Genomic DNA, 27,742 nt, shown 5'->3' on the forward strand with positions numbered 1-27,742 from the left:
TGCTCCTTTATTTTCTCCTTAACAGATAGAGTGAACACAAATCAAAATCACTAACTAATCAGGAGAAAAGTTGTGTTGCACTAATTAGGTCATGAGGCATTAACAGTTCCTAATCTGAATTTTGGTTTTATCCAGCCTAATCAGCATTCTCTCTCTCTCTCTCTCTCTCTCTCACACACATACACACACACACACACACACACACACACACACACAACAGAGTCATCCATCTACACAAGGCTAAACGGTGAGTTTCCAGCACAGATGATGCATGATATTAGAAGCTGTCATCAGTCAGTGAGCAGTGTTCCATGGGAGGATCGGCAGTCTTGTGTTGTTCCTTGTTTGAACTGCAATAAGAACATTTAACCCCTCACTCTCCTCTGAAAGCTCTCAAAGTCTGTTCTTCATCCTCTAAACAACATGTACTTCACTTAACGAAAGCCACAATTTGCCTATATAAATTAGGACCTGGCACTGAAACAGTATTACATATACTTGCATATGAATTAATATTCTCTCAGATAATGCTGCAAACAGGGAGCCTTGTAACTCATTACATTACCAAAATATGACATTTAACTAGGCCTAAACTACGCAGTTCAACAGCTAATTGACAGCAAAAACATTTTGGTCCTTATATGGTTAAATTTCAAGAGTAAATTGTTAAAATGGTCAAAAAACAAATGTGGGTCACTTTGCACACATTTTTTTTTCTTTTTTTTTTTCTTTTTAAGAGGAACAGCTTAAGAACAAATAATGTTGAAACTACAAATGTATCTTCTTTCCCTCCACAGTCCATACCTGAGTTTTTATATTAGTATTTCATAAAATTATAAAATTGACATGCATTTTTTATGAAGTGTAACAGGACACATGACCTTAGCACAATCATACACTTTGATATTATAGTCCTTGTGTTCACAAAAGGTTAATATGGCATTTAATATGGTGTCAGTTCAGTTATATTCTGTCTATATAGAATAAAATTCACTCCTTTTTCACTTTTGTTATCCATTTTAGTCCGCATTTGGAAGAATGTAAAAAGTAAACTAAATTACTGTATTGTTAATTGTTAACTACACGCCAAATGTTTTTTTATAGAAAAAAATTACAGCTGACATTCAAGCTTATATGTTCATAAAAAGCAATTTTCTGCCTTTTGCTTAAAAAATAAATGGATGTTATTTTCCATTTCCTTTTGGCACTACTGTTATGCAGAAATTTTAAGTGAAAAATTTAAGTGAAAATAGAAAAGAGTTATTTTTAAACCAAAATATAATTTCAGAAATATTAAATTCTTTACGGTATTTTTGATCAAATTATAAAGGCTGCATCCTGGTGAGCATAACCAAGAACTTTTTTCAAAAAATAAAAAAATAAAAAATCCTGAAACCCATATAATTCCAAACATTTGTATATTAATTGCATTTTATTAAAATATTCCATGACTGAAAGCAATTTGTTGTTGACTCAGTAACAGATAACAGATTTAGTTCATTTATATTCAAGAATATTGATATCTGGTTCAATCATAGAGAGAATATGTTTTACCCATCACTAATACAAAGCATAATCATTATGATAATCTAGTTAGTTTGAGTGAGGAAATATAATTCACTCAACAACAACTTGATTAAAGCTAACATTTATCCAATTATGATCCTGAATGGAAATTGGGCAATTAAATTAGTGACAGATGTTTGTTTATGGAGCGTAAAGTACAGTATTCCCATCTCACAGTGGCTGCAATTAAAACAATGCTGATGTCATGCCTCTGTAATAGCTGAGAGACACAAAACACACAATGCGCGACTGCACGAGGCCTGTTTATATCTTCACCTCTCGGTGAAATCTGACAGCTCTCCACACCGAGGTGCAACACGGCTTGCTAGTTTCATTGTTTTCCAGTGGTGCAGAAGAGATTCCCTAGCAACACTTTAGTAGATGACAGGAAGAGATGCTGTGGAGTGTGTGCACTTTTGTGAATCAGTTTATGGTTCACATTCAAACTAATTCATCTACATAAATTTAAGCTACTGGAAAATGCACTTCAAATTCAAAATACCAGAGAATAGTTTTAATAGCTATATTACTGTATATTACTTTTAATGGTTATTTTATACTGTAGACTTGTTAATATGAAGTGCCAGCTTGTGTGGTTTTGACATTTTAATGTGGCGTGACAGATCGCTGTAGGTGCCACAGTTTAAGTGGCACATGAACAGAACACCTCTTCCTCTATACTACTATTTACAGCACAAAAAAAAAAAAACATGAATGAACATCAAAAAGATACAGTATAATACTGAAATGTATAATGTCTCATGTAACCCCTCAATCCAGTGTTTTAACTCCGTGAAGACATCAATAAAATAGCTTGTAAAGAATATCACATAACATTACATTTACCTCAGATAAGCTCAATGTCCATAAACTGATTAGACACAGAAAAAAAATAACTCTAGAGAGGAACATTTTGTTAAATATATGCAATACATTCTTTAGATTTTTACTAATTGTCTTCATTATGTTATGTTTTTTTTTTATGAAAAAATATTTTTTATTTAAAAAAAAAAAGAAAAAAAAAAGTCAGTCATTAAAACCAAACCACAGTTAAATGTCTGGTTTCTACAGTTTTACTCAGAAGCAAAAATCTGCCTTGAAACTTAAAATGAATAAAAATGTGACATTATCAAAATTATCATCGATATCGAATTTTTTTTTTTTTATCATGATTATTTTTGGCCATATTGTCCAGCCCGATGCATGATGCTATTGTTATACCCCTAATACGTTTTTTTTTTTTTTTTAACAGATTATAATTATTAACACCTAAAATGGATACCAACTAATGTAAACAAAAACTGCACTTCCTGTGTAATACAGTAAATAAAATTATTTTAGTCTCTTTAGTTTAACTCTTTAGTCTTCAGGTACAAGTTCTTCAGATCAATTACTCACCAATGTTCACTATATTGTTATGTTAAATTTACATTTGTATATTATATAATGTATTATAATGTATTATGTCATATATAGTCCTGCTACTTCTAAAAAAATCTTCAGTGATATTTTAATGTATGGTTTTCACAGATAATGATAAAACAAGGCCAAAACAAAGCCAGATGACATTTCTTGACCACTGAATGTTTAGTTGACTGCAGTGTTTAGGCTGTAGAAGGTCAAAGTCAAAGGTCACTGGTAAAGGCTGCCACATGTTTCCTGCTAACACTCTTATCCTGTCAACGCAGAGCAGGCATTTCCTTCCCAAGCCAGAAATAAGTGCAAAAACCAACACAATACATACAACCACAATGCAACCCGATCTATATTGAACGTTGGAAAAAAAAAAAAATAAATAAATAGATTTTTGTTTTTAATATATTAAAGGAGAAGTCCACTTCCAGAACACAAATTTACAGATAATGTACTCACCCCCTTGTCATCCAAAATACGATGGTAATTTTTTGACATACCCTAACTGTCTTGAACCAGAATACACAGAGTTCAAGCAGAGCAAGACAAGACAAGTGTTTGAGTTTAAAGAGTATTTAAATTGTTTTTTTTTTTGTTTTTTTTTTTTTTTTTTTTAAATGACAATAAGCAATCGTTTCGCTAGATAAGTCCCTTCTTCCTCGGCTGGGATTGTTTACAACCGCATTTGGGATCGTTTGAAGCTGCATTTAAACTGCATTTTGGAAGTTCAAACTCGGTGCACCATAGCAGTCTATTATATGGAGAAAAATCCAAAATGTTTTCTTAAAAAAAAAAAAACAATTTCTTTACGACTGAAGAAAGAAAGACACAAACATCTTGGATGACAAGGGGCTGAGTACATTATCTGTAAATTTTTGCTCTGGAAGTGGACTTCTCCTTTAACACTAGAATTGCCATGCTGTATACCTAAATCCACAATGCGGGTAAATTTTACCCACGTGCAAACAAGTGTTTTGATATGGCTAAAGAACATTTTATGCCACTGTCTTGATAAAAAAAGTGTCTAGTGTCATAAAAACTTACTGTCTAGTCAACTACTATATTTTGGTCCTGTTGTTTTATGTTCAAGGATTTTTATGCAGGCTACAGGTAGACAGTTTTCCTAACATTCAATATAAGATAAACAAAACTACGTTGACAAAGAGAATTAAAAGGAAGTACATAATTGGGTGGTGTAATATTAGAATTCATTGTCATTATTCAGTAAATTAAGACAATTCATCTTATTTAAATGACTAAAATTGCCCATGGACAATAATGTGTAATAATAATTCACCACACTGCATAGGATGATGCGATGACAAATTCAAGTGCACAGCTTCACCTAATGAATGATTAATTTATTTACTTATATCATTTATAATTTGAATAAGAGAACAACACTAATAAACTTCGGGTAATCAAACTAATCAAAATAAATATGAGATCGCTGTCAGATGAGCCGTCAGATGCTGAGCCGACCCAGGACGCATAACTTACAATCAGATTCTCCATCACTTATGGTATTTAGTGCTTCTAATACCTCTTCGGCATTCATAAATTGCCTACTTTTACTCATATTGACTTTATTTATGAAACTGATAACCGCTAATTCAGTGATTAAAAGGCGCTGCCTAGCAATGTACAATGTAAAAACATAAGCGGCAAGACTATGACTGCGAAAATACAGGCCTTATATAGTGGGTAAATTTGACCCACGCTGGCGCTTTTAGGTACAAATGCCCCGTTTTTCAATCTGGTATTATCTAAAAACTTTTTAACACCAGGGGATTTTAAATTACACAATTTTAGTAAAAGTCAATGACTGGGAGACTGGAGTGTTTTACTGAAAATCTGTTATGTACATTTAAATAACTGGTACTGGTAAAATCTAGTTCTAGCATGTTCTTAATACTGGCCTTTAAATGGTTATTAGGCTTAACATAAAAATAACAATATTAACATTCATTTTTATATATATTTTTTTTTCGTTTACTATATATTTGTGAAGTTTAATAGATGTTTTGTATTTTTCCCAAATGATGTTTTAATCCTGATCAACTGAATTCATAAAGCAGTTACAATTCAATAGTTTATTACAAATTTAACAATAACAGGGCCCTATGCTATTCAGTTAATTTTTTTCTCTGTTTTTATTTTTCTATATTCTGAATTGAATAAACATGGAAACACAGACGCTAGTCCATACTGAAATATGATTGATTATATGATGCAACATGATTTTTTTTAAACAAAATTTGCCAAATTCTGTGACATTCCATGTTATACAGTAAATTCCTTTTTTATGACTGCGTTCCAAAAGTCCATCCATGTTTTCCACATCTCTGAAATCATAGGGCCCTACCCTGGTAGTCCACCAAGTTTCCTTCAAAGCCTGCCCCACTCCACCCAGAGCAAATGTCCGTATACATATTTCACATCCACCGCTTGACAGTAAAATGTGGGAATTGGACAATGAAAGAAAACAATGTTATTAGCTTCTAAGGTCTCTGACACAGTGCATCATCACTTATTTTTCCACTACTTCAGGAAACTAATATCCATTTAAAAAGAACACAAGAAAAGCTGTTTAAAGCCCAAGCTACTTCCAAATCCTCTGAGCTGTGTGCATTATGGGCGTCCACAGCATAGTTTGGATTTTATGAAGAATCACTTGCATTCCAGCCCGAGACTTTCAGGCCTGATGCAGCTGTGTGCATGCGCAAGAGAGAAACAGAGGAGGAAGAGACAAAAGAACCGCTTTAAAACGCAGCAGGCATGACTCGCAACATCCTCTTTGTGCCCCGGACACACAACTCTAGAATTTTCCATGCATAATGGAAATATTTCATCTTTCAGTAAAGCCACTTTCTGTCTAATGCAACACACAAAATGTGCATTCATTCTCAGGCATTGCTCCTTAAATAGCTCATCTCTTTTTCATCCATTGCTTTTTCCATGTAGACCAGACTCTTTCATCTGTGACGCACAGAGGGGAAGCAGCAGTGAGAGACACAGAGACTACAGGTGCATCACAGCTGTTAGTACAGCATGGATGTATTGTCCAACCATCATCCAGGAACAAAACTTCTATTTTATTAGACTAATTTTGGATGCATTAGGGGCAAATAAGACAAGAGAGAGAAACTATAACCAAAAAAATAGGCAAGCTGGTACTACAAGACCACTAACCACATCCTCTCCACAAAATGCCCCTCGAAACCCATTTCAAACACAGCTTTTCACTTCATAAGATGTTAATTGATGTACTGAATTAGTTGTTGAGTATTGTGATGCTTTTATCAGCTAAATTAAATGCTATATTTAATTTATTCAAATCTGTTCTACACCGTAAAAAAAAAAAAAAAAAAAATAGTTGTTTCAACTAATAATTATTTGTTACCCTGCTGACTTAAAATTTTTTAGTTTAGTCAACTAAAATATTCCAGTTGTCACTTAAATTAACATTAAGTAACTTAAAATTTCAGGTTGACTAAACTAAATTTTTTCAAGTCAGCGGGGTAACAAATCATATTAAGTTGAAAATTTGGGTGAGAAATTTTTTAGCAATTGTTTGGGTGGACTATTCCTTTAAAGGGACATGACATTTCAAACATGACTTGTGGCTTGCCCCTTAAAAAAAATAAATAAATAAATAAATAAATACAAAAACTGTCCTGTCCAAATAATACAAATAATAAATCTAGTAAATCAAGTAAACTGATATTTAAAAATACATAAATAAAAAATAAATACACACACATTGAAAAAAATATTTCACAATGACGAAGATTAATGTATATATTTCACTGTAATCACTGCAATACAAGTAGAACAGTTAAGCACTGATCTGATTAACAACCTGTAACATCAGAATAAGGCAATTATAATGAGATTTCACAATCCTTCGTGGGCAGCCTGCGGTACCGGTAACATTTTTAAACCACTGTATATTGCAAAATATAACCTTACTACTGTTATAGCCAGTGTGACCTACATTTCCTCAAAAATGTGCGCATGATAAAAACAAACAAAAATAGGAGATGACCATTGAAAAATTAACAAAAACTGGATTATCTGGCATATTTGTGATATCAAATATCATCGCTCAGGTTTATGGTAAAAAAAAAAACATTTAGATCAGTATACAGCTTCATTAGCATCTGTGCTTAGAAAGCTAGAACAGCAAGCATGCCGAGTCTCTAGGGGCCAGATGAATGATCCTCTATGGGAGCTTGCTAAAGTAGGCTGCACTGTGCTCACTTATAGAGGAAGTTGGCGCTTCTGGATTCTGTGGTGAAGCCTCAAGGCAAGCGACAACAGTCACCACTAGCGTCTCCACCCAGATGCTAAATCCAGCACGAGGCTGACACAGACATGCCTCGGGCTGAACAGCATCCTCCTCCTTCTACTCCTTCATACTGAGAGCCACACTGATGCTAGCGGACACTGTTTACGCCCCAAGCATTACCAAGCCTAAAGATGATTTAACTGCATCGTCAAACCAAACATAATGCTAACAGGCTATCTAGCAACACTACATAGGCAAAGAGAGAAAAACAATACTGTTAAATCAATCAATTTTTTTTCAGAATTGATTCTTTTTTTAATATTTATCAATGCTGGAGTATATGTACAATATCGAGCAGTACAAGGCACACTTTCATTAAAGACAAAAAGATAGGGTATGGAACAGCAAAGTCCCTGCTGGAAAAACCAGGCCATGATATTTGGTCAAGTGGGTTAACTGGAATCCCATTAGGCCAGGTGATTATACAGATTTCTTAATTCAGTTCGCTTCTATACGATTAAAAATCACAGGATCACAATTTGTTTCGTATCTAATTTTATCTGGATACAGGTTACTATAAAATAGCCTCCATCACAATTGCAAAGAGAAGACCAAATTGCAATTGTTGTTGTTATTATTATTAAGGATTTACAGTTTGGACCATTCAAACCGAATAATAAATCAATACAATTAATCAATCAATCAGACTGATTAATCCACCAAACTGTATAGGACCACATAACAACCATACTAAATCAGTTTTCGATCTGCAAAAAAATCCTTAAAGGGGTCATATGATGTTTCTAAAAAAACATGTATTTGGTGTAATGCAATGTGTTTACATGGTTTGACATTCAAAAAACACATTATTTCCATGTACATTATTGTCGCTTCTCTCTGCCCCGCTTTTCTGAAACGCGTTGATTTTAACAAAGCTCATCGTTTTGAAAAGCGAGGTGTGCTCTGATTAGCCATCTATTCAGTGCATTGTGATTGGCCGAATACCTCTACCATGTGACAGAAAGGTTACGACAAAAACAATAAAACCCATTATAAATGAGGCATTTGTTGCATCCAGTGAGGACATAATTATTGATTATAACGATTAAAGATATTTAAAGATTTCTTTTTTTTTTTTTAACCACAAATGCTGAGTCACCAATTTCAAAGGCCCTGGTGTCGAATTTTGGTCAACTACTGGTGCTTTAAACATATTGACAATAAGCTGTTTATTTTCTTAATTTAAATTTTTGGACTAATTGACAAATCGCGAGCTTTTGATCATTTCAAGAAAACCCATTTTTTTAAACCTTACTGTGAAACGCCATGTTTAGTTTAAAGGGCACCTATTATGCCCCTTTTTACAAGATGAAATATAAGTTTCAGGTGTCCCCAGAATGTGTACATGTATGTTTCAACTCAAAATACCCCACAGATCATTTATTATATCATTTTGAAAACGTCTATTTTGAGTAAAAGCAGACACATGCTGTTTTTGTGCATGTCTCTTTAAATGCTAATGAGCTGCTGCTCCCTGTTCCTCCCTGCCCCCTTTTCCAGAACAGGGCTGTGGCTTCACAGCTTGTAACCAAGTGGCAACCTCCCGATCTCCCTCTTGAAGCCAACACGGAAGTGACTAAAACTGCAATTCATCGACTGGCCGCTAGAGACTGGCTGCAAAAGGGAGTCAATCCCATAGACTCCCCATGTTAAAATGCCCAACTTCACAGCAGAAAAAAATATGTTTACAGCCTGGTTCAAAAAGTGTTTTTGGTCTATATAGCTAATTTTGGCCTTCATGTCAACTGTGAGGGGGGTGAATTTTTTTATAACTCATCCGTTTAATTTATATTAAGCCTTAAAGTTCTGCATAATTTAGGGCGTGGCCACATAAATGACAGGTGGATTGCCGCTGCTGTCACCACCGTCGTGCTAGGTGGGCGTGGTTTCAGCATCAGCTCAACCCACGTCCCGCCTATTTGCCAATTTTCGATTATCCGGGAGTGACGTGCAATGACGCGATTCCAAGATGGCGACGGCTGACTCCCGCCCACTAAGAGCTTCAAAAATGATCTTCAGAAACATACGGGTGACGTCACGGACACTACGTCCATGTTTTTTACAGTCTATGCTCGTAACTCAGATACTCTGACAAAAAAACACAACTGTTTGGTTTTGATTATAACGTCTATTCCACTGAAATCACGTTTTAAAGCCATATTAGTGTAAACGTCTGATATACAGTACCTATACTCCTGTCTACGCTGTTAATATGACCCAAACAATAAAATAAAAGCAAGTCTATATCTGTAATAAGAAGACAATTCTTACTTGAATGCTGCTTTTAAATCCTAGTGTGAAGATAAATGGCAGATTGTGTACAACTCACTCAGCGCAGTGTCTCAGCTTTTATACATTTAATCGTCACTAATAAGGCAGTGTCCGTCAACAGTTGTGGGTGGGGCTTGTAAAATGTGACGTCACCTTTTACAGATTCTGTGATTGGGTTGCTCTGAGACACTGCTTATGAATTATGGGGATTAAAAAAAAGGAGCAGGTAGATTTTTATCATATTATATATTATATATTATTTATCATGTCACTGTCGACACACATGTATGTTCAAACAACATGTAAAAGTGAATTTTGCATATTTGGTCCACGTTAAAAGCAGTAATTTGCTCAGTGATATATTAAAAAAAAAAAAAAAAAGTAAAACTAAACTGGCAAAAGGAACAGCTTATGAAACCCTAGGAATTTGAATTGCACTCAGCAGGTGTCAAAATAAACATCAGTCTTGATTTCCCTGGTGTCATCATCAGCAGGGTTTACATGTTCCTCTTTTGAATTGGGGATGATGATGATGACTGTGATGTTTAACGCCTTTGACTTCAGTCTTAAGTCACACTATCAGCTCTCCAAAAGCCTCAGTCTCAAATAAAGAGCACATCCAAAGCTCCAGAGATAAACCTCAAGTCATTCCAAATGCACTTACTCAAATCAGCATATCTAACTGCTTCTTGATCCTTTCAGTAAACAACTAGATTTCACTGATGTAGTTGTTTTACTTGTAAAACTCATTTATCAACACTGCCATACCAAAAGCAACAACTCAAGTGAGTCTGCATGGATATAATCAGTTCATCCTGCCGTGAGTTGCATCTAACGCTCAGGCTGAACCTCAAGGCCAAACCTTGTAACCTTCTTTCCTTGCGAAGAATTCCTGAATCCTGATTATGTTCCTCATGGATAGACTTCCCATCTGTAAATCTGTCTGGATCAATTGGGTGGCAGTAATAATCAGACACACATAGACAAGCACACAGCTGTTTGGCTAACACCACTGCAGGATGTATTTCACACAAGTATTTAAACACCAACCCCTACCGATATCTTAGCCTTGGCAACAGCTTTGTGGCATTTACTTCCTGGTCTCTCTCTATCCACTAACCTCACCTTCTATATTGGTCATCCATCACAAACACAAATTATATAATGACAAAATGTTAATTTCTGGGTGAACTACTACAAGTTCAAAAGAATATGTGATGCAATGCATTTGTAAACATATCCCAAATGAGCATTAAATGCATTAAAAAAGAGACAAACATGTCTGAGTTTGTCTGTCTCTTTAATGCACTGGCGAGGCATCTGAAGCTTACATGACTCTCATAGCTTTAACCTCTAGCATGACATCTGGCATTTCCGCAGATGATAGCTTTATGAGATGATGGATCTAATTTGAGTGCTGACAGAATGACAGAAAATGGGTACTGTGGATAAGGAGACCTTTAGGAGGACCAATCTGTGGAGTAGCTATTTCTGAGGAGGTTGTTGAATCACCATCTGACGTGTATTTGCACTGCTGTCTTATCACCAGCAGGACTCAAGGTAGCCACTGAATCATCTCCATTCAACACCACTGACAAACATCAGTTCTGTGAGACATTTCTCTTAATAACCAGTGTATTTTTTTTTTAATTACATGATAAACTTAAAAGCATGAATTCATTAAACTATCTCAAATATTAGGTATATGCCGGCAGCTACATCACCCTGCAGCTAGAGCCCGACCGATAAAGGATTTTGAAGGCCGATACCAATACAAATATTTATTGGTTTTAAAATCCAATATTCCGATATATCGGCTGATATTTTTTATTATTTTTTTTTAATTTAGGAAACGCACAACAAAACATTAACAGATTTCCCTAACATTAGTTATTTGTAGTTATTTATGAGTTTTAACTAACATAATATGATAATGCATTTTAAAAAGAAACTTGTTTCTTTTATTGTCATAATTACAATGTCAGCTTGCTTATCCCTTTACCTTCACTTTATAAATTCTTTCCACCAAGCTACATCAAACCATTTTCAATCATCAGTTGCTGCCTGCCTTCTAAAACCTACTATTTAGCGATCTAAATCCATTATGTGACTCGTTAATGCTGTGGCTGAACGACAGTCTGCAACGCACACTTGGCATCATTGGATTTCACACACATGTAAAAGAAAAGCTAACTTTTATGCACAAGCTACGTTTGATACTTTTTCTCTATGTCTAAATGTTCACTCCTCGCAAGTCTAACTTACATTTTACAATGCAGGGACTGTAACTAGAGATATGCTAGTTATAAATACAGTAATCATTACTTTATTTAGGCAGAATAAGTTTTTGTGGTTTCCAAGCTCATTAATGTTAACGTAAGCGGTCTTCCACTGATAGTGGCATTAGCTAGCTTTGTGGTTAGCTAGTCTATGATGAGCCATAATTTAGCAATGGATAACGTCATACTGCAAATTGTAAAACATACATTTTCAATATAACAGGCCAAGGAGAGATGATACGTCTCATTGCTATAACTGTCACGCTAATAAAGAAATACTTCAGTCTCACTGTCAAAAGTTAAAAGGACAGTCAGTCAACTACACTGTAACAACGTAACGTAATTACTAGCTAATTCCGCTTCACTCTCGGCTTATTTAACAGCAGCAAAACTGGACATGATAGTCACGAATTTTGTCATGCTTATTTGAGTTAAGAGAACTTATGGGGATGTTCTTTTAATTGTTATTCAAGCAATGTATGTCTCGTGACCAACTCACCATGAACACACTTCACCGATGATCTCACTCGCGGATAACTGGTTCTCTCTGCCCGACTCTGGCTGGATCAGCAGGTTGCAGGATGTGTGATTATACATGAGTGTTGCCAACAGGGACGGTGTAGAGTGCCCTCTGGTGGACAAACTATACAATGCCAACACTCATGACATGGTTGAAGGGTATTTCGTCCGTTTTTATTTTATTTTTGAAATATTCATTTATTGGCCATTATAAATGCAGATACCGATAGTTTGGAAAATGCCTAATATCGGCCGATAATATCGGCCTGCCGATAAATCGCTCGGGCTCTACCTGCAGCCCAAGACTGGTCGCCCACTGAAGCTAAGCAGGGTTGAGCCTGGTCAGTACCTGGATGGGAGACCTCCAGGGAAAAAATAGGTTGCTGCTGGAAGAGGTGTCAGTAAAGGCCAGCAGGGGGTGCTCACCCTGTGGTCTGTATGGGTCCTAACGCCCCAGTATAGTGACGGGGACACTATACTGTCAATAAGCACCGTCCTTTGAATGAAACAGTAAACCGAGGTCCTGACTCTTTGTGGTCGTTAAAAATCCCAGGATGTCTTTCGAAATAAGTAGAGGTGTGACCTCGGCATCCTGGCTAAATTTGCCCTTTGGCCTCTGACTATCATGGTCTCCTAACCATCCTTATATCTACTGATTGGCTTCATCGCTCTGTCTCCTCTCCACCAATAAGATGGTCTGTGGTGGGCGTTCTGGCGCATTATGGCTGCCGTCACATCATCCAGGTGGATGCTGCACACTGGTGGTGGATGATGAGATCCCCCTCACACTGTAGAGCACTTTGAGTGCTTAGAAAAGCAGAAACAGAAAAGCACTATATATATATATATATATATATATATATATATATATATATATATACACACATACATACACACTCAAATGAATTATATAGACCATTTCGTCAGATGTAAACATACTGGTCCCGATACACTTCCTGTTTTTTTTTTTTTTTAAACTTCACACAAACATCAATACATCAAAAAAATACATCCAACATAACATTTGACTGGATGAAAATGTTACATTAGCACCTTTAAGATGTATCTGTATATGTGAAATAAAAAAAAAAAAAAAAAAAAAAACAGGAAGTGCTTCTGGACCAGTGTTGTTTACGTCTAGCGAAATGGTCTATATGTAATTTCAAAGTATGGTTCGGTGTTTGTGGACTACTATTATAGTTAGCTAACATATAACTAATTTAACTAGATTACACTTACTTAATGCTGTTAATGTCCTTTATTAGGCACAACTTGTAGGACCGGGTTAGATCCCCCTTTGCCTTTAGAACTGCCTTAATTCTTTGTGGCATTGATTCAACAAGGTACTTAAAACATTCCTCAGAGATTTTGGTTCATACTGACATCACAGCATTACACAAGTTTGTCAGATTTTTCAGCCACACATCCAAGATGTGAATCTCCTATTCCACCACATCTCAAAGGTGCTCTATTGATAGAGGTCCGATGACCGTGGAGGCCATTTGAGTATAGTGTACTTAATGTCACGTTCATGAAACTAGTTTGAGCTAATTTGAGCTTTATGACATGGCGTGTTTCCTGTTTCCTGTTCTTACAGGAGTGGCACCCAGTATGGTCTTCTGCTGCTGTAGCCCAACTGCTTCAAGGTTTGACATGTTGTGTGTTGAGAGATGCTCTTCTGACGAGTGATTACTGAGTTACTATTGCCTTTCTAGCAGCTCAAACCAGTGTGGCTATTCACCTCTGACCTCTTGCATGAACAAAGCATTTTGCCCACAGAACTGCCACTCACTGGATATTTTCACTTTTTTAGACCATTCTCTGTAAAAGAGATGGCTGTGCTTGAAAATATCAGTAGATTAGCAGCTTCTAAAAATAGTGTCTGTCTGGCACCAACAATCATGCCACATTTAAATTCACCTAAATCACCTTTCTTCCCTATTCTGATGCTCAGTTTGAACTTAAGCAGATCGTCCTGACCATGCATTTCTGCAACACCGTAAATATGTACCTTACTGGTCATTTTGCGGCAGTTTCAAAGCAAAATGTTCAAAGAATGGCGCTAAAACACACGTTCAATACGTGACTATGGCACGTTTTTATTACGTTAGTACAGGCACAAATTGCTGCATTTTTATTACGCTGCTTGAGGTATGTATTGCGGCTGTTCAGAATTCAAATATCCGGGTAGTGTCGCTACACCCGCTAGTGTCCCCTACACCAAACCCAAAACCTAATCGACAGTGTTAACAAATGCAAAAGTAATATAAAACCACATATGTTGATGCAGCCGTGCCATTTTAACTTTCTTATGCAGATTTGAGCTGTTTTGTCGAATCGTAGTTTCACATGCAACGCTATATCGCGTGAGCCACCAAGCAAACCTACTGAATTAGACAACTCACACATATGAAGCTGTATATGTGACAACATTCAAAAGTATCAGTTTTCAAATTGTGCAGGATGTTAAAACTGTTTTGAAGCCATAATATAATATTCTGTCAGTAACTGTGTGAAAATTAGGTTTTATTAATCAAAACTCTGTGTAAATCATACTTTGTGTGAAAAGGAATAAAAGTTGTCAAATGGAAACTGCAGTGATTCGTACATATACGTTTGAAATGTATATAGAGGCATGCATTTCCAATGAGCCTATGTTGCCTAACACAGTGTCCAGCGAGTGGTGTAAAATTAGTCTAATCACAATTTTATATTAATTTAGCCCATATTTAATGTGACATCAATTGCAGTTACCTTCGATTTGATCAATGTTGCTGTTTTTTTTTGAGCAACTACTGATAAATGACCAAATTCTGAAGCTTTTTGTTCCTGTTTTTGCTGGGTATTCACATCATTAGGGAATAGACATTCTTGCAACTGTGACAAAATTAAGACAGGAAATTAGATAAGTCTATATCATCAGCTCCCTAATGACATGTGGGAATGACTGAGAATGCATGCACTAAAATAAAGTGTTTTAATGAATGCACTACACTCAAGTCATCAATAATTCAGCCCTTCACATCTGTCCCTGTGGTCAGAACTGCAGTCATGTTAGGTAAGAGGCTGAAAATAGCACACTACCGTCTTGTCGCCAAAACGAGCATGTGCCTTAAAAAACTAAATCTGAGATACACACTGAAGTGGAGGAAAATAAGAAGAAAATGATAGGGAAGAAACGGCTGTTCTTTAAATAATTCACTTCATTGACAGTGCGTCAGGCACATGTAAACCGTACCCACTTTATTCTAGCCAAGCTGAAAAATAATGAGCACTTACAAGACACTAAAATAGCAGTGCATTAAACATTCAGTCTGGAGATTCACCAGGAAACCGAAGCAATCAAACATTAAACAGCATTAAGGAGACTTGCAAATTTTGGGTAGATGAAAAATGTAGGTCTTTGTCAGTTTAATACTCCAGACCATTAAATTAGCTCTAGCTTGCAGAGTAACAAAATTTAATAAAAAGATGCATTTGAAGTAAGACATGGAGATCAATTTAATAATATCTTCAAAAAAGAACACACAATATTAAAGTCAGTTTGTAACCAGTTATAGTCTAATAGACAGCTAGTAGAGATGCTCATTTTAACCGGTTAACTGTTAACGGTCAGAAAGAATTTTGACCGATTATTACAATCAGTCAAACGGTTTAAAAGTCCATTTTTTCCAGTAATTTATCAAAATATTTTAAAACGTTTGCTGGGTGGTTAAAAAAAAAAAAATAGCATTTTTGAGAAATATGCCGACGCAAAATGTTTACAAACACTATAAACAGGCTAGACTTATGTAGCTATTAGTTGTTATCTCATGTAACTCATTTGACTATGAACACATTAGGAAGTGCCTTCTCTCATTCATCTGATATGAAAAAGTAAACATCAAACCTATACACCTACACATACAGAAATGCCTTTATTCTACTTTAACTGTTTAGGTTTGCATTTAGCTTGCCATGTCATACCTTAAGTAGCACCTTTTTTTTTTTTACTGTTAGGTGGACTGATAAAAACAAAACCTGTGGCCCAACTAGTTCCCCTTACTCCACAAAAAAAAAAAAAAAAAAAACAAGCCAGGCTATATAAACAAAAAGCCAAAACAAATTCATTTAGGCTAAAGCAAAACTTAAACTAACGTTGGGTCTCTCATATGACACAAATCCAAATGTTTCCGTATTAAAACGTAAAAACATAAACCAAACTGTTTGGCATAATACCACGGCAGTACGCTGATAACGATTAAGCAGTGTCATTTTTCCACATGTTCGGCTGACTGTATTTTGTTATGATAATAGAAAGGCTGCATCGTCAAGTTAGCAATGCGTAACTGTGCGTGCAGGTGCGGCGCCGGCACAATGACTTAATTTTTTCCCTTCTAACCGTGGAAAAGTCTCCTCCTAGTCATACAGATAATCGAAACTGTAAACGGTTTGGTTTTATTTGTTTACACTCACAATAAAAACAAACCTTTGCTTTTAATACGATGCCACTTTCAGCAGTCTTCCTTTCATGCAGCACAAAAATGAACCAAAATTCTGCATACTAGCTGCTTGTCTCAGTTTTTTCTTCTGTTTGTTAATTAAGTAAAAATATTTATCGTATAGGCTATATTGTATAGGCTTTATCATATACCCTATCATTCAGTATATATAGCCTAGCTTTATGATGTTTTTCACTGTTCGCAGAAGTGACCATGTGAATCCTCATGTTCTGTTGTTTGCTGCTTTTTGCGCATGTAAAATGAATCCCTGGAAAACAAATTTTGGTATTTTTTTAAGTATCACAAACACATATCCTTTCTAAAATGCTTTTTTTACTGTTAGGTGGACTGATAAAAACAAAACCTGTGGCCCAACTAGTTCCCCTCACTCCACAAAAAAAAAAAAAGTTCGGCTGACCGTATTTTATTATAATAACGGAAAGGCTGCTTAGCAATTTTGGTATTTTTTAAGGATCACAAACACATATCCTTTCTAAAATGCTTAAATTCTAATTTAATAATCTAATAATCTTGTCGGTTAACAGTTCATAATCGGTTAATAGCTAGCTAAACTGGCCAGCTCCAAGCTGATTGACTAGCTTATCCAACGTGTAAGCAAGGCCACAGGTTTTGTTTTTATCAGTCCACCTAACAGTAAAAAAAGGTACTACTTAAGGTATGACATGGCAAGCTTTACAAATATCATAATAAAAATAAAATAAAATAAAATAAAAATAGATCTAAAAGCAAACATAAAGAGTTAAAGCAAAATAAAGGCATTTCTGTATGTATAGGTGTTTAGGTTTGATGTTTACTTTTTCATATCAGATGAATGAGAGAAGGCACGTCCTAATGTGTTCACATAGTCAAATGAGTTTAAAAAAAGATAACAACTGCCATAAAGTAGCCATATCTGCTTTGACTTGCTTTCTAGGTTTCTCTGCATGAAGACTTCCTCACATTTAGCTGTATAAACACTCTACAATATGTCCACTTCCCATCAAAAACAAAGATAATCTGAGAAACACTTCATTACTTTGTATTTTGGGTTCATTCATTCTGCCTCCTTATCACTAGTCTCAACCTCAGACCTTTTACACACCGGTCTGTTACTGTGGGGACATTTCCATGCCCATAAACATGATACGGCACAAAATGAAACGTGACTGGTTGCTTTACGTGTCAGTCATATGGTCTCTTGGGCGGGACTTGGCCATTCAAAGCGGCCAAGGTTCCCAGACCTTCTGCCATCAGTCTGAAGGTCTTGGCTACACGAGAATCCCCATGACCAACTGCATTTTCACCTAAGGCAACATCAAATGTCATTTACAAACCTTTTTATGTTCATTATGTGATGTATTTCTGATCTTGTTTACTGAATGTTTATTAAGAAATTAAATACACTACTTTTTAAAAGTTTAGGATCAGTACGACTTAAAAAAAAAAAAAAAAAAATTATTCAGTAATGATGTAATAAATTAAAGACATTTAAATAAAAGGCACTTATATTGTTATAAATCAGTATATTAAAATATACAAAAGATCATGTGACACTAAAGACTGCTGTAATGGTTAGTGGAAATTGAGCTTTGCCATTACAGAAAAAGATTACATTGTTGCATTTTACAACAGAAAACTGGTAAATGTAAAATGTAATTTGACTTCACAATTACCATTTATACTGTATTTAAACTAAACTTTTGAACAGTAGTATAGGTCAATTTTGATTTTATGTTGATTGGGGGGGGTGTTGTGGGCAAAGCAGAGTAAAATTAAAACAAACATAAATGATAAAAATGAAGATGAAAGGTAAAGGATAAGTAAAGTAAAGGACAAAAAGTGGTTTCCTATTAGACAACAATGGGCGTCACTGTATTTTAATCCAGGGAGTGGGCTTTTCTTTCAATAGGCACACACATGATAGAGGCTGTTGGCTTTCATGACAATGCGGCTCCGGCATGGCTGGAGGATTCAGTCCCATTCTGGAATGCTATGACGAGCATGTGGTGTGGGATGACACAGACATGAGGGAGTTGTTGAGTTGCACGGTTGCCTGGGCGATAGAGAAGACCATCTGTGAGGCGGCTGACACAGGCGTACTGCGTCACTCCCAAACCATGGGCACACACATACTTCAGCTCTGAACATTACGGAAGTCTGATGTTAGCAAAAGCCTTCTGACAGTATTATTAGTGCAGAATGATGTCACGCTATCAACAAGATAAACATTACAATAAGCAAAAATTAGATCTGTGAGGTGGTTAAACATGCTCCTTTAAAGGAACAGTTAGTAGTTTAGATCAGTTCTGCGATTTTCACAAATGCATTGCGATTCTCTCTTCGTTTTTAAATGCCACTGCATGCTTGCATCTAGTTCCCTTACAGACACACCACTTGAACCTAAAATAATTATTCATAAAGTCTGAAAAGGTTGAAGCGAATTACAAGACTGTTCATAGTGGGCTGTGTTTACGTTAATCTCATGTCATAAAAGCTGAGATGCAAGTACATTTAACCAATTACTCAGCTGAGCACACAAGTGCTCTTCTTCGTGAAGAGCAAGCGTGCGGTTAAAAACTATCCTAACTCTGGACTCTTTTTTTTAAATGGTTAAATTACATTTTATTAATCAAAAAGCAAGTCTAATTAATTCAAATTATGAAACTTATACAATTTAACATCAATTTATTAAAAGTTTAACAAAAATGACATGTTTTGGGCCCTATGAAATGTTTTATTTTTTCTCACATTCTGTTTTATTGTTACCAAATTCTGTTTAAGCATATCTAATTATTTCAATGTATAAAAACATCTTAATTTATTAAAGTCTATTTTTACAATATTTTTACAATATTTCAATTTTTCTGGTTATCAAATGCAGGCATAAAATATTAATTTTATTTATCTCTTACTCAAATGAAAATTAAACTTTTTGGGAGGGAAAATTACTAATAAAATTAAAACAATAAATAAATATTGTGTGATTATTCACTAATAAAATAAAGTTTTAACAATTTTAGTAATAATAACAGTAGTAATAGTATTGCATACATTCTACTAAACAATAGTAATATATGTCTTTAAGTTAAACTGAATTTTTATTTTGATGGGTTATCAAAATAAAAATTTAAAGGGTTAAAATACCTTTACATTTCTGTGTGTATATGATATCACGATAGTTTTTCTCAAAAGAAACAGCAAAATGCTCATGAAGAAACTTCAGAGCATTTCTGGAAATGTTGTTCATGTATTTACGTTCTCATTTGGTGAGACGGCAGACACTGAAATCACCGTGAGCATCCAGCGCACTTCAGTCTGTGTAGTAAATAAGTTTCTGTAGTAAACAAAACCGTGCGTCTGCACCATTCACACACACACACACACAGAGACACACAGAACATGAATGATTTATATTTAAATAGTCTTAATATTTAGAGATATTAGTTCATATCGCGATTTGATTTAAGTGTAATGGCCTACTTTTGATTAATTCATCCAAAACTCGACAAATTCTGTGACATTCCGCGTTATACACTAAACTCCATTTTTATGACTGGATTCAGTGATTCAGTTCGCGTTTTCCACACCATTTGTTCGGTCCAAATCATGGGCCGTAAAACAAGCTTGAGCTGCCTTTAAGTGCCATTTCCTTAATTTGAATTGGGGTAGCAAAAAATGCACCAAATACCAAAATTTAATGTAAGGGAACAGAATTTAAATTAATTGAAATTTAAAGAAATTCATATACTTTTAAAACATTGTTTGAATTTTTTTCACAAAGAGACAGACTGAATTAAAGTTGGACTGACAAAGAACAACAGAAAGAATGATAGGATGACAGAGACAGATAGCCGCTAGACCGATACAATTACAAACTTTTATTTATTTATTTATAAGTTTTCATAGATGATTGAATATAGAAAGAATGATAGACAGTGGCTGGACTAAGCAGGGATATATCATCAGAATTTAACAAAGGCTTCACTGTTCTAAACTTCTTTGATTAAAGGATTCAGTGGAAAACCAACACATTTTCATATGGATTTACAGGCAAAGTAGCAGACCAAAACAGACAATGTGCAAAAGCTGGCAAAAATAGTCAAACAATAACCCTCTATATGAATCAGCTGTCCTCTGTGGTAATAGCAAAGAATTTCCAATGTACAGGCTTATCACTGTACAGATGTGAAAAGTGAAGGGTGAAAATAACAAGCATCGCTATTATTACTTAAACTTTGGATGAGGTGTTTGTTCAAATTGCTGCATTATCTTTTGTAGTACAAACTAGTGTTGTCACAAAATCAAAATCTCATTCGTCGGTACCAATACCAGTACTATTATCCGTATCAATTATTATAGTAATGTCTGTGATTGGCTACCGTGCTCAATGCTGCAAAAACACAGTGTAAATAGAAATCTTAGGCACTCTTCAAAGAGTCCTCTCACAAATGCACACTGGAGCGTTTGAAAGCAGCCACCTGTCAGTGGGTACCAAATTGACCAGTTATTCAGTAACGGTCCTGCAGAAAGGCTGGTATCGTTACACTTTCAAAAGTATTAACTTGCTATCAAAGAACTGGTACATATTACAACACTAATACAGATCTCAAAAACTGTATTTTGAGGAGTATCTCTTTTAACATGGGCCAGTAAGCAATCACTCAAACAACCACTCAAAATCCAGTAGCACTGTGCTGGCACATTCGGGTTTAACACAGGCAATGACCACTCGTATTTTCTACTGAAAACTTACAATCTAGTTGCTGTAGCTTCCATGCCAAAATAAATAGATGAAATCATTTAGAGGTCAAATAAAAGTAATAAAGTTCAAACAAATACGCCATGCACATTAAATAAACAACCCACATCAGTTGCTCTCAGATTAGGGTGTGTGAAATCCCCCTCTCTCCATCACACACATACCAGCAAACACACAGGGGTCTGTTTCTCTCCAGCATGTAGTATTGGCAGGGGCTGCGGACAGACCAGAACACAGCTGTGAAGTCTGGACCGCCGCCACGAAGCACTCATCACTGCCGTACCGCTTGCCCCCCTGACGGACCTCTAGACCTGTGCATCTGTAGGGGGTGTGCGAGAAATCCGCAGGTTTTTCACGGTGCACTGCCTTCTTGCTGATGCTTTCAGAAGGCCACAATACACATGAACATTTGTAGCTTTCACATACTACAATTTCTGCAATGTGAAAAACATGTACAAAATTGCAGAATCCAGAAATAAAAATCTAACTTAAAGTTAGGGCTGTAAAATCCATGAATTGAGATTAATCGCTTCCAAAGCAAAAGTTTGTTTTAGAACGTATCACCTTACTTTTCTATGGTGACGTGTCACACTTGACACGATATGCCAGAGCCACAGCCACAAAAGTGCTGTATGACAGATATAGCTTTTATTTAGTAAATATTACACATTTTTTTTTATTTTGGAAGCGATTCATCACGATTCATCAATTTTACAGCCCTACTTACAGTATAACACAGAATGTCAGAATTTTTTAAATCGAAAGTAGGGCTGTACATGCAATCAAATCATAATATCATATATAGATGCACTAACTCAAAGGTCTTCAACTTGTCAAAATAAATGACCAGTACAACCAAAAGACATTGTGACAGAAATATAAACTACTATTGAACAGTAGAATATACTTTATAAAGTAATAATATTAATAATAATAATAATAACAACAACAACAACAACAACAACAACAACAACAACAAACAACCTCTGTTGTACATTACATTTTAAAAATAATTAAACTGTTATGGCTTCATTTCATTACCACAGTTTTTAATAAAACATTTGCATTAAACCTTAAATCTACAAATTTCTACAGAACATGTGAAAAAAAAATCAGGAATCACATGCAATGAAAACACAGAAACTGGGGAAAAAAAAATAATAAAACCGTTTTCATAAAGCCCTAAAATAGAAATTTAATAGAAATAGAAAGTAAGTTTCATGATTTCAATTACTTTTTGAAACAAAATCCAGAAAATGTAAAACAGTCGGACATTGCCACTTTTCATCCTCATGAATTTCCCTTCATTAAATTAACGTTCTGGCCTACATGACGCACATTAAGCATTCCACGGCTTTTACAAGATTGTGGGATGAGCGCGTGCCTTCAGAGCCAACATTTCAATGACCCGTTGAATTCTGTGGTTTTCTAATATGGGCTCAGAGGTCAAACTGCTGATTCACTGCTGAGGGATTTCATTCAGGCTGATTTACTCATAGTCTGTCAAGGCACAACCATGATTTGAACACAAGGCATAGGTCAAAGGGCATGAAAGCATGCAGTTAAGCCAGAATGACTAATTAGATTCATTCTAAATAAAAAGGGGCAAAATACTATTGTCCATATAAAGGCCTGAGTTTTCATTTTCATGTTCAGAAAACTTACCTAACCCTAAAATACATGTAATGTACAGCACAAATATACTTGGACTAAGACAAAATGGTTGACAAAAAGGTTTTAAAGGTTCTGTACATGAGTATTAATTCCAACCCTATGGAATACAACAAAATAACCCTACTACTATCCAACTAGGGACAGATCTTGATCAGACTAGTTGACTGTTATGTCAACTAGCTCGTAAATGCTGTAAATGGCCTTTTTAGGGGCAACTCTTTAATTAGAATGCTAACAATGTGCTATGCTTTAGACAGAAGTCCAAGTAAAATAATTAAATATAGCTTAATAAAAACGTCTCTATGTCTCTTAAAAAGCACAGTTTTAACAATACATTTCTGATAGTTATTAGGAAATTACTACCTAATTTCAAATTGCATGTTGTAGGCAATGTTCCCATTATTATGCATATTTTCTTTTAACTAGTCCATTCAAGTCATGCCAACTAGTTGATTGGTTGTTGAGACAACTAGTGAAATTTCAAGTATGTATTTATTTATTTTTATGAGTTAAGCTCAAAACGACTACAACAACAACAACACAGAGGGACACTGACTAATCCTTGCTGATCTGAGATCACTTTTAATGTTATTACATTAACAAAAACCAGCAGAAGCATGAATAAAGAAATTTTATTCTGGTTGGTCAATAAAATCACAGACTATCACCACCAAATGCTGAAATACGGAATCATTACATTCATATCATTATTATTTAAAACAACTACCATTTAACAGAACTTAAAGTGACAGAATTACTGTCCAGTGTCCCATAATGAACATCCAAAGCTGAACATGAGACAGGAAGTGTGTAGTGCAATATGTACTGGAGTGGAGAGAGGAACTCAAAGAGGAGGGGGAAAACACACTCAGAGTGGGTGTGCCAATTAATCAGACTTTTTTTTACACTCATGAAATCATGTACTGCCAAGAAAGGATGCAGGTTTGCCGCTGGATTATTTTAAGCGTGCCCTATCTCAACATCTTGTGTAGTCCCTCTTTTGTTGGGAAAGCTACAATAATAGCAGGCCAACAGACTGATCCGAGATAGCATTATAAATTGGCAGAGAGTCCTAACAATATGAAAGCAAATGTGATTCAATGAAGTACAGAGGTTTAACAAGCCATGAAATTGGGATCTGACCTGATATTGACATGGAACATTTAAAGATGACAATAGAAAAGGCTGCAGCAAGAAACTGTTTAGTAACAAGTCAATGAACAAAAAAAATAATAAAAAATAGAGCACTTATTCGCCTGATGTCACCTGATATACCTCAAACTACAAACAAAGTCCTATTTTCTATTTTACTGTCATTTTAAAGGGATGGTTTAAATAAAAAAATATTGTTAATGAAAATCAGAACTGTTAAAAATGTTTTCAGTAATTGAAATTAAACTGAAATAAAATAAAATATAATATTAGATGAAAAAATGCTGGAACAGGTTTAAGTTGGAGTCCTAAAATCTAAAACTGAAACAGATTAAATTTATGGAAAACAAAAGAAGTTATTTTTAAAAATATATTTCTGGACACAAAAACAGTCAAGAGTTTGGACCCAAACATTGACTTCCAACACAGAAACAGCAAAAACCCTCTTCAAAATATCTCCTTTTGTGTTCGACTGAATAAAGAAAGTCATACTGGTTTTGAATGACTGTGTAAACACATTTTCTTTTTGAGGGTGAACTACTCCTTTTAAACTGTTGCAACTTATCTCCTAATATGACTTAACAGGCTTTTCAGGAGACCTTTATTACATTACATTTTATGATAGTTTGTAATTGCTTAGCTCTTCTGGGAAATGGATACTTAAAAGCGAATTAGAAAAATGCTCCATCTTTCATTAGAGTGAGGGATTGGGTATCCTGTAATTAATCTGTCATCTGAATACACAGGCTCTTCCAAGCTCATGGAAATTCATTTTTGTGTAACACTGCCAATTGAGAGGCTCCAAGTTCTACAATGTTATCTACTCTAAGACTCTACTTCCATGTCATCACATAGTACAGTGTGGAAGAACCCTTGCTGAAGCAGTGGAGGTGCTGATGGTTCCCATGTGGGCCTGTTCCAGCCCTCAGGTTACACCATTAAATATTCACTCTGTACCTCTGCATAATTTACCCTGTCAACATACAGAAGAATGACTCTGCTGAAAAAGAAGAGACAGCTGTCCCTAGGAAGAGCGAGAGCGACTGCACTTATGAGCACTGTCAGGGAGAAAAAAAAGATATAGTAAAAGTGCTGAAGTGAAGTTCTGCCACAACTATGCAGAACACATCACACATTCTCAGCTGAACGAGACGTGTGTGTGTGTGACAAAAAGTGAGGAAGTTAGAGAAAGAAATATAATAGAAATACTCCCACATAAATGACATTTTCTAGATCAGTGGTTCCCAACTGGTTTTGCTTCAGGGACCAGAATGCACAATGGACATGACATAAAGCCCTGACACAGTAACACAATGTTTGTCACAAAAACTACATCCTTCAAAAACAAAGAAATGTATTAATTCAACAGTTTCATCCTTTCAACAACCAATTTGGCACAAACCACATTTTGCTAAAAGTGAAACTGTTTTAATGTTGTCTGGGTTTAATTGATTGACTAATTGATTGATTGATCAAGTATTTTGAGGATAAGTGCATTGTGTACACCTTCGCATCAGGGTTCGTGAAAAATAATACTGTCCATAAAAAAAAGAATAGGGAAAACACTTAAAAATGTAAAAAGTTATTAGAAATGTGCCCTTTCGTTCATACCGATGTCATACAGTTTTGAAAAATGTTTATGCGAGTTTAATAAAATCAATGTAATTTAATCAATTTAAAAAAAGTCATGTAGTGTGTGTGTGTGTGTGTGTGTGTGTGTGTATTATATATATATATATATATATATATATATATAACATAAATACATTTATCTACATATAAAACAATAAAATAAATAAATAATAGGATATTCAAAATAGTATTTTTACGATTTTCAACTTTGCAGTCATTTTCCTTTATAACAGGGCAGTTGTATCACTTGCATTTTTGTCTTTAATCCTCCAAAAATATAAAAATAGATTATAATACAGAAATTATAACAAGCTCGATGCAGAAATGTTAGTCACTGTGTGTGTCAACAGCATGTTAAATGTATTTTTTAAATAAATTAATAGATCTAGCATAGATCCAAAACAGAAAATAACATTTAAAATCTTTGTCCACAACCTTAACAAAACAGACCTTGATCATTACCAACAAACTCTCAAACCAACCATTCACTGTCAAGCAAGGCTGACACACGAGTAAAAAGAGGAAGAATCAATGTCACACTGCCATTTTTTGTATCCAAAAGGTATCTAGAGGCAACCACAACGCTCAGTGAGGAGTTCCTTCTGTAAATGTATACATACATAATAAACAACATTTTCCTGTCATCCCTTTTACAGGTTCAGCTCCACAATTCCAGATGAAAGCTGGAATTCCATTGGGTCCTTGTAGGGTCAGAGGCCATAAATTAGAGCCAAAATGCACTAACATCTGCTGGGTTTAAACAGAGCTAACATTACACTACACAAAGCTACAATGGCCCCAAAAGAATTCAATTTATTTCATGTTGTGTCGAGAATGAATTCATCAAATGGGCTAATTCCCGGAGGACTGGCATATTGTTTAAGACAGAAACACGTCACGCCTTGCCGCCGCTTTTCTTACAGACAGAAAAGAGCATGTCATGTGATCTCGGCCTTCCACGCTCAAATTTCGGGGCAGCTATAGTCACCGCCACCCCGTGCACATGGCGGCCCCCCGAATCCAACAGATGGTTTTCGTTTAGGCCATGGCCCGCAGAGCAATGAGGCAACCAGCCAGAGAGGTGATTCATGAAGTGGACTTTTCCTCGTTATGATGAAAAAACACTGCCTGTGGCATGGGTAAACAAAACCAATGCTCTGAGAGAGGGCAACAACATATTGTCGAGAAAAATGAGGCATTTAATCTAACTGAGAATGTCAATGTTTTATGCACACACAGAGCTGCGAGATGAGAGGGCAACTCTGTTGATGTGAACTCTGATGCGATCCATTACACAGAGCATGACATCACTGTAAAAGCAGCACACATATTGTAACGGAGAACGTGGTCTATGTTGGCTAAATGAAACTGTGCTTGGGACATGATAACGGGCAAAAAAATGACCTGAATGACAGTTCTGTGGGAATGTAATACAACCCAAATGGTTTCAAGCGAAAGTATGAGGAATATTCCAACCACCAGCACTGAAAGTGGGCATGAGCTGCTGTGAAACAAAGTTTGCCTGAGAGCAACAATATAACCAGTTGTGCTGTATTGCTGTACAAGCTCTCAAATGACTCCCTCAACCCTTGCCAACCTCCTCTTTAAAGCCTCACTTTGGGGAAGTAATGCAAAACTGTTCTGT

The 27,742-nt window shown here is 35.5% G+C and overlaps 1 protein-coding gene across 7 annotated transcripts in view; it reads right to left on the reverse strand.

Moving 5' to 3' along the window:
- The window catches only part of asap1b (ArfGAP with SH3 domain, ankyrin repeat and PH domain 1b), a 76,768-nt gene that overhangs the window by 41,214 nt on the left and 7,812 nt on the right, over window positions 1-27,742 (reverse strand). The window lies entirely within an intron of this gene.

The sequence above is a fragment of the Labeo rohita genome, chromosome 24 (assembly GCF_022985175.1).
Source record: "Labeo rohita strain BAU-BD-2019 chromosome 24, IGBB_LRoh.1.0, whole genome shotgun sequence".
Lineage (NCBI taxonomy): Eukaryota > Metazoa > Chordata > Actinopteri > Cypriniformes > Cyprinidae > Labeo > Labeo rohita.